General features: G+C 43.8%; 1 non-coding gene across 1 annotated transcript; it reads left to right on the forward strand.

Annotated features, from left to right (window-relative positions):
* Positions 1 to 3517: 3517 nt before the first annotated feature.
* On the forward strand, positions 3518 to 3589 carry Trnap-ugg (transfer RNA proline (anticodon UGG)). The gene has a single exon. It is a non-coding gene; the product is annotated as a tRNA-Pro (tRNA).
* Positions 3590 to 7522: the final 3933 nt, after the last annotated feature.

Raw genomic sequence — 7522 nt, forward strand, 5'->3', positions numbered from 1 at the left:
GCCGACGGGACGTTAAACACTAATATCCTCCTCCTCCTCCTCGAGCTTACTTTGAGTTCTTCCAAAACCACCAACACCGACATCCATACTCTGCAAACCACAGTGACCCACGTATGAAGCGCAGGAAGAATGACTGCTTAAATTTTCTGTCCACGCTGTATAGCGCCGACTCGAGAACTTTTCATCTGGCGCCCCCCCCCCCCCCCCCTCCCCTTCTTTTTTTCTTCGTGCACTTTCAGTTGTGTCAGTTTTCGCTACTAATTCTGATATGCATTGCATAAAATCTTGCACTTAGTCGCCCCTCCCAGCTTGGCGCCCCAAGTGGTGGCTTTTGTCGCTTTGAACCGCATGGCCGCTACGGTCGCAGGTTCGAATCCTGCCTCGGGCATGGATGTGTGTGATGTCCTTAGGTTAGTTAGGTTTAACTAGTTCTAAGTTCTAGGGGACTTATGACCACAGCAGTTGAGTCCCATAGTGCTCAGAGCCATTTGAACCATTTTTTTGTCGCTTTGGGCCTTAAATCGGCCCTGGCGCTGTAATTTGTCTAACCTTGTCTTCGCGGTCCCTAAGAAGGCGCTGTAGTATAATCACATATCCCCTCACTTAATAATGATTCTTGAATTTTTGTAGCTAGGTTTTCGTGGGATAGTTTGCTTAGAGAACGCAACACCAAGTGCCGTGAAGATTGCACAAATTAACCAAATGAAGCTATATCGTTCCAGAGGCCTTTTCAAGTGCCCAACATCTATGATGTATATATACACGGACTGATGCGACGAATGAAATTGCACCCGGGTCTCCTACTCACCAGGCAGATTCGTTAACCACCATACCACTCTTGCACACTGACTTTGAATAACTGCACGTGCTACACTATCAAGCCTCCCTTCTCAATCCACATTCCCATTCACGCCTCAGTCCCCTTGGTATTCCCCCTAAACTCGAACAGCATTGCAGAGGCTCTCCAACATCTATGAGGTCTGAAACTTGAAAAGGTCTTTGCAACCACATAGTTTTTCATTTGGTTAAAAGCACCTACGCCTGGGTTTCAGGTACGACAGCCTGCTTCGTTTGATGCTCAGGTGCAATTCCAGCGCAGTTGGAGAGCCGCTGTTGTACTGTTCAAATTTAGGGGGAATACCAAGCAGACTGAGGCGTGAATGAGAGTTTAGATTGAGGGAGGGAAGCGTGCTAGAATAGTCTGTGCTGTTGTGCAAAGCATCTGCGCATCTGCCCAGCGAAGAGGAGACCCGGGTTGGATTCCCCCCTTCATAGAAATTCTCATTCGTCGTTTTAGTCTGCATGCATAGTCTACACAAAAATTAAGTCAGCAGTAGCAGATCATGCAATGGGATCGGGGAACTAAATTCGATTCAGTTTTGCCAAGATGCAGTCGTCACCATCTTGAAGAGGCTAACAGTTCAGATTTTTCAGCAGTTCCATAACACTCTCTCATGGGTCAAACAAATCTGTGACCATTTATTTATTTATTTATTTATTTATTTGGTCCTGTTGATTACATATTACGCAACCAGTGTACAAGTAATATAGGACAAGTCAACTGATACAATTACAGTAGTTCATGAACATTTATACATCACATTGCACATACATTTGTTTATTTACCAAGAACAATTACATGCATGCAGTATTAAAGCCTGCATTATGCCAAAAACAGTTTAAGTGACTGTTTAAAATACTAGAATAAGTGATAGTGCATATTTTTATGCTACTGACATATATAAGCAGGTAAATTTGCTTCATGGTCATGGTTTGAATACAAATTTTAACTACATTCCTTAAGAAGAGGTCTGTGTGAATGCTCAAGAGTGTGGGATACATGGGAGTTCACATTTTCTCGTAATGATATAGATAAATTTACATTTTATCACAACAATTTCAGTTAAATTAAAAGTAACAGCATCAAATTTATCTTTAAGGGAGTTCTTTTCTTAGGCAGTTTCCCTCACTATTATACCTTATAACTCTAAGTATTCATTCATTTCATAGAAAGTTTGTTCGATGAGGAATAATTTTAGTTACCTTTTGGAAACCTGTACATTATTTATTTCCTTTTTTAAATTGGTAGGGAGCTTACTGAAGACCTTTATACCTGATTCAGTAACTCCCTATGCACTTCAGTGAGAGCTGCAGAGCCTTGGTGAAAATTTATCACCTGCCTTGTGTCATGGCTGTGGATGTCACAATTTTTCTGAAGCAATTCCCTGTTGTTTGCTACAAATAACATCAGTGAGTATATATACTGAACTGTGATGGTAAGTATCCTGAGAGATTTGAAGAGACCTCTGCAATATGCCCCATTAGGGACCCCACATTTAGTCTCACTGCTCGTTTTTGTATTCTGAAGACTTTTTCAACACCTGTAGCATTTCCCCAGAAGATTATGCCATAGGAGAGAACAGAATGGAAATATGCAAAATATGACAACATTATTTCTCTGCCCACTAACTAATTTGTTCTTTTCATCTTAGGTGACTGTCCATCTGGATACCTAGGATTTTTTTGTGTGGTTTCATTAATTTTGTGACTGTTAACATGTATTTCAGGAACTTTATTTTTTTTATTTTTTGTCAGATACTGTATCATATTGGTTTTTGAAAGATTTAAGGTTAGGTTATTTGCAGTGAACCATTTGTGTACTTGAGTAGAGACTGTCATGGCTGTATCCTGCATTGTGGAGTAGGGTCCTTTTATGAGAATACTTTTATCGTCGGCAAACATTACTATTTTTGCACTGTTATTAATTGTGATTGGTAGATCATTAATGTAGATTAGCAAAATTAGTGACCACGGAATTGAGCCTTGTGGGACTCCATACTTTATATTTACTCAGTCTGATTTTTTCGTGCTGCCCTTCTTTGCGATTCTTCAACATCCCCTGTTAGTCCTATTTATTAGTCATATCTGATACAGAACCCACACACCTGAGCAACATTATAGCAAGCCTACACAAATGCTTTTCAAGCGTTCTCCTTTGTAGACAGATTGCATTTCCCCAATATCCTGCCAAGGAACCGAAGTCTGCTCCCTGCTTTACGCATGACTGTGCCGATCAATCCATTTGATAATCCCACAAATGGTTACAACCAGGTCCTTTTTTATGAATTGACTGAGTCCAGTAGTGACTCATCAACATTATACTATTTGTTTGCATTTTGTGAAGTGCATACGTTTATACTGCTGAAGATTTAAAAGTACTGTAACTTGTCAATCTATGCACCAGTGAACCCAGTGAAACGTTTCTGTGGAAGGTCGCTCACAAATCGCCTGTAAACTTCTACAAGTTTATCGAAAGACCTTGTGACGATTAGCTAAAGGAAATATGACTTTGTTTCTTTCCTGTGGTGAAGAGGAAAGTGTTCAAATGGGTACGCTAGCGAACTGGCTTCCATTAAGAAACCCACGCTGTTTCGTGACTCAGAAATCGTAACGCGAGCGCTGGAATGTATCTGTTGGCTGTAAAGGTTACCGGGCCGTTACAGCACACGCTCCGGCCGGCTCAGTGGTCTAGGGGTATGATTCCTGCTTTGGGTGCAGGAGGTCCCGGGTTCAAATCCCGGCTGAGCCCTTATATTTTACATTAATGACTTTATTAAACACAGTAGGTACATAGTACAGCTGAGTCATGCTTTCATCATTCTTTTGTTAATGTGCTTAGTGGTTAAGTTCTGCTTTCACAATTCACTAAAAGGTGTTTGGGACAAGGCAAAATGCGTGTACAGGTGATGGAGTTAGAAGCTCGATTTTTTCTAGGTATCTGAATTCACCCCTTCTGTTTCCATGACTTTCTTCTGTACCATCCTGGCATTGTTCAGTCGTTTGTATGCCGTCGTCTCTGAAAGACTGAAGCATTGTTCAATGCGTTCTATGAAGAAAGATTCCTGCGTTGTTATGTAAGTGTAGTTATTTCTTAGAAACGTTGAAATTGAGCGAACTCTTTTTAGAAATCTGGCTTTAACATTCTCTACTTTGTTTTCGTTTTTCACCGTCAGATCGGTCCATAATAGCCGAATTGAGCTTGATCAGTATTACCACAGTTGGCAGGGGTGAACTTCTTACCTTGGCTGTGTCGTAAAGGGCTTTTTGCGGCTGCCGCACGCTCTTGTATAGTGTCCAGAAAGAAAGTATTTCCAATTGTTTGCAGCGTTAATCCCAAGTATTTGAAATTGCATACGAATTCTAATGTTTATCCAGCACAGCTGAGACGGTCTCTCTCTGGTATTCTACTCCCTCTTCTAAATTTTTTTGATTTCGTCATTGTGCTCATTTTTTGCATCAAGTTTTCTAGTGCCTATTTTCTGATGATCTCCCTGTTTCGTTGTAGGTCTAGTACGCTCCTGGAGAAAGTGATCTATATAAGCAGTTTTACGTTTCTCGTGTCTGTAGCCTGCCCGGTATCTGCTGTCATTACATAAAATAGTACCGGTCTGGTCGGATCTCCTTGTAGAACACCGCTTGTTTGGATAATGTCCCTCGACATCGATGATACGCCATTGTCTTCATTAATGAGTATCGCTTCGAATTGAGCCCTGATGACCGTCGAAGACTGATCTGGAAACGCCCCGGACAGCGGTGGGGTACCAACGTTACTGTCGCCCGCCATACGGCCAGACAATCAGGAGTGAAGCTTTGCTTTTCATAACAGGACTGTTTGGTTGTCACCAACGGCACCCTTGCACCACAACTGTACGTCGATGACATTCTACGCCCAGTTTTCTTGCCCTTCATAGGAAGTCATCCTGGTCTTATATCGGTATATGTACATCGCAGACACTGATTTCCGTCCCATTCGGAAATTCCTTCATAGTGCGTCGCTTTTTCTGTCTTAGAGCGTACAACAAGCAGGATTAGTTTTTTTGCAGATGACGCTAGTACTGTAGTCAATTCTAGCATACATACAGCAACAGAAGAAATGGTAAATAATGTTTAGCGAAAGGTGAGGAAATAATAACGGGACTGGAAACTTCAAAAATTATAGGTGTCCATAATGATGAGATTTAAACTAAAAAAAACGCATATTGGAACTGCTAAAAAAATAAATAAAAAACTATAAGTTGAGCAACATTTGCACTTCGAATCATTGCAAATCTTGGGGCGGGGCAAATTAGAACGTAAATATATTTTGTGTGTTATCATTCAATAATGGCATATGGAATAATGTTCTGGGGCACTTCATTTTAAGAAAGAAAAACTTTCACTTTTACTTCTGCTTCAAACATAACCCACCACAGTTCAAAAGAAGCAAAGATGTATATAAATGCAATCCCAAAAGAAAAAAATAACATTCATTATTCAGCAATAGGGCTGTCTTTAGCACAAAAAGGAATCCTGAGTGCTGCCACCAACACTTCTAATTTCCTAACCAATGATACACTCCTGGAAATGGAAAAAAGAACACATTGACACCGGTGTGTCAGACCCACCATACATGCTCCGGACCCTGCGAGAGGGCTGTACAAGCAATGATCACACGCACGGCACAGCGGACACACCAGGAACCGCGGTGTTGGCCGTCGAATGGCGCTAGCTGCGCAGCATTTGTGCACCGCCGCCGTCAGTGTCAGCCAGTTCGCCGTGGCATACGGAGCTCCATCGCAGTCTTTAACACTGGTAGCATGCCGCGACAGCGTGGACGTGAGCCGTATGTGCAGTTGACGGACTTTGAGCGAGGGCGTATAGTGGGCATGCGGGAGGCCGGGTGGACGTACCGCCGAATTGCTCAACACGTGGGGCGTGAGGTCTCCACAGTACATCGATGTTGTCGCCAGTGGTCGGCGGAAGGTGCACGTGCCCGTCGACCTGGGACCGGACCGCAGCGACGCACGGATGCACGCCAAGACCGTAGGATCCTACGCAGTGCCGTAGGGGACCGCACCGCCACTTCCCAGCAAATTAGGGACACTGTTGCTCCTGGGGTATCGGCGAGGACCATTCGCAACCGTCTCCATGAAGCTGGGCTACGGTCCCGCACACCGTTAGGCCGTCTTCCGCTCACGCCCCAACATCGTGCAGCCCGCCTCCAGTGGTGTCGCGACAGGCGTGAATGGAGGGACGAATGGAGACGTGTCGTCTTCAGCGATGAGAGTCGCTTCTGCCTTGGTGCCAATGATGGTCGTGTGCGTGTTTGGCGCCGTGCAGGTGAGCGCCACAATCAGGACTGCATACGACCGAGGCACACAGGGCCAACACCCGGCATCATGGTGTGGGGAGCGATCTCCTACACTGGCCGTACACCACTGGTGATCGTCGAGGGGAGACTGAATAGTGCACGGTACATCCAAACCTTCATCGAACCCATCGTTCTACCATTCCTAGACCGGCAAGGGAACTTGCTGTTCCAACAGGACAATGCGAGTCCGCACGTATCCCGTGCCACCCAACGTGCACTAGAAGGTGTAAGTCAACTACCCTGGCCAGCAAGATCTCCGGATCTGTCCCCCATTGAGCATGTTTGGGACTGGATGAAGCGTCGTCTCACGCGGTCTGCACGTCCAGCACGAACGCTGGTCCAACTGAGGCGCCAGGTGGAAATGGCATGGCAAGCCGTTCCACAGGACTACATCCAGCATCTCTACGATCGTCTCCATGGGAGAATAGCAGCCTGCATTGCTGCGAAAGGTGGATATACACTGTACTAGTGCCGACATTGTGCATGCTCTGTTGCCTGTGTCTATGTGCCTGTGGTTCTGTCAGTGTGATCATGTGATGTATCTGACCCCAGGAATGTGTCAATAAAGTTTCCCCTTCCTGGGACAATGAATTCACGGTGTTCTTATTTCAATTTCCAGGAGTGTATAAATCGTCTTGCAGACTGCAAACTTGTTGCTTGTAAAATATGCTGGGTAGGAATTACTAATTCAGATGTGTATTTTCAAAAAAAAATGAAAAACACTTGTAAATTGCCAGCATGTACCCATATTTGCAAATGAATGTGTAATGTGAACGTAAAATGATTCTTCCACATCATTACGATTAGTCATACAAATGATCCCTGTAACATGAAAATAATTAACTAACCAAACCTAACAAAGTATCCATCCATTTTTATCTTCATACACGCAATGCAATAGGTAAGGCCATGGAGACCAAGCGATCATGGTCTCATGGATGTTCTTTTCGGTATTAGCGATCTGGGTCGAAAAACTGGGAAATGGCACCGTCTGTAATATTTCCTCAACATTTTAAACGACCATCACTCAGTTATATTCTTCACAGAATACTCATTGCTCTCGTGAACTAGCTCATTGACGGCGATACTTCAGGTAGCAACACAGGCAATCTTAACGTTTATGAGATCTTTTGAAGGATGACGTGGAGGACACATAATGTGTGTTTCATTAAAGCAAGCCAGACATAATATTCGGGCGAATGTAACAAAAGTATAACCATGCCTGCGCTGTCCTGCGTGCTATGATAATAACAGTGTAATGAACAAAAATGGCAGCACCAACAATCAAGCTGTCACGTTTGTACTGTGGAAACTAGGGATGAAGAAATCGTA

Source organism: Schistocerca serialis, chromosome 8 (assembly GCF_023864345.2).
Source record: "Schistocerca serialis cubense isolate TAMUIC-IGC-003099 chromosome 8, iqSchSeri2.2, whole genome shotgun sequence".
Classification (NCBI taxonomy): Eukaryota; Metazoa; Arthropoda; class Insecta; order Orthoptera; family Acrididae; genus Schistocerca; species Schistocerca serialis.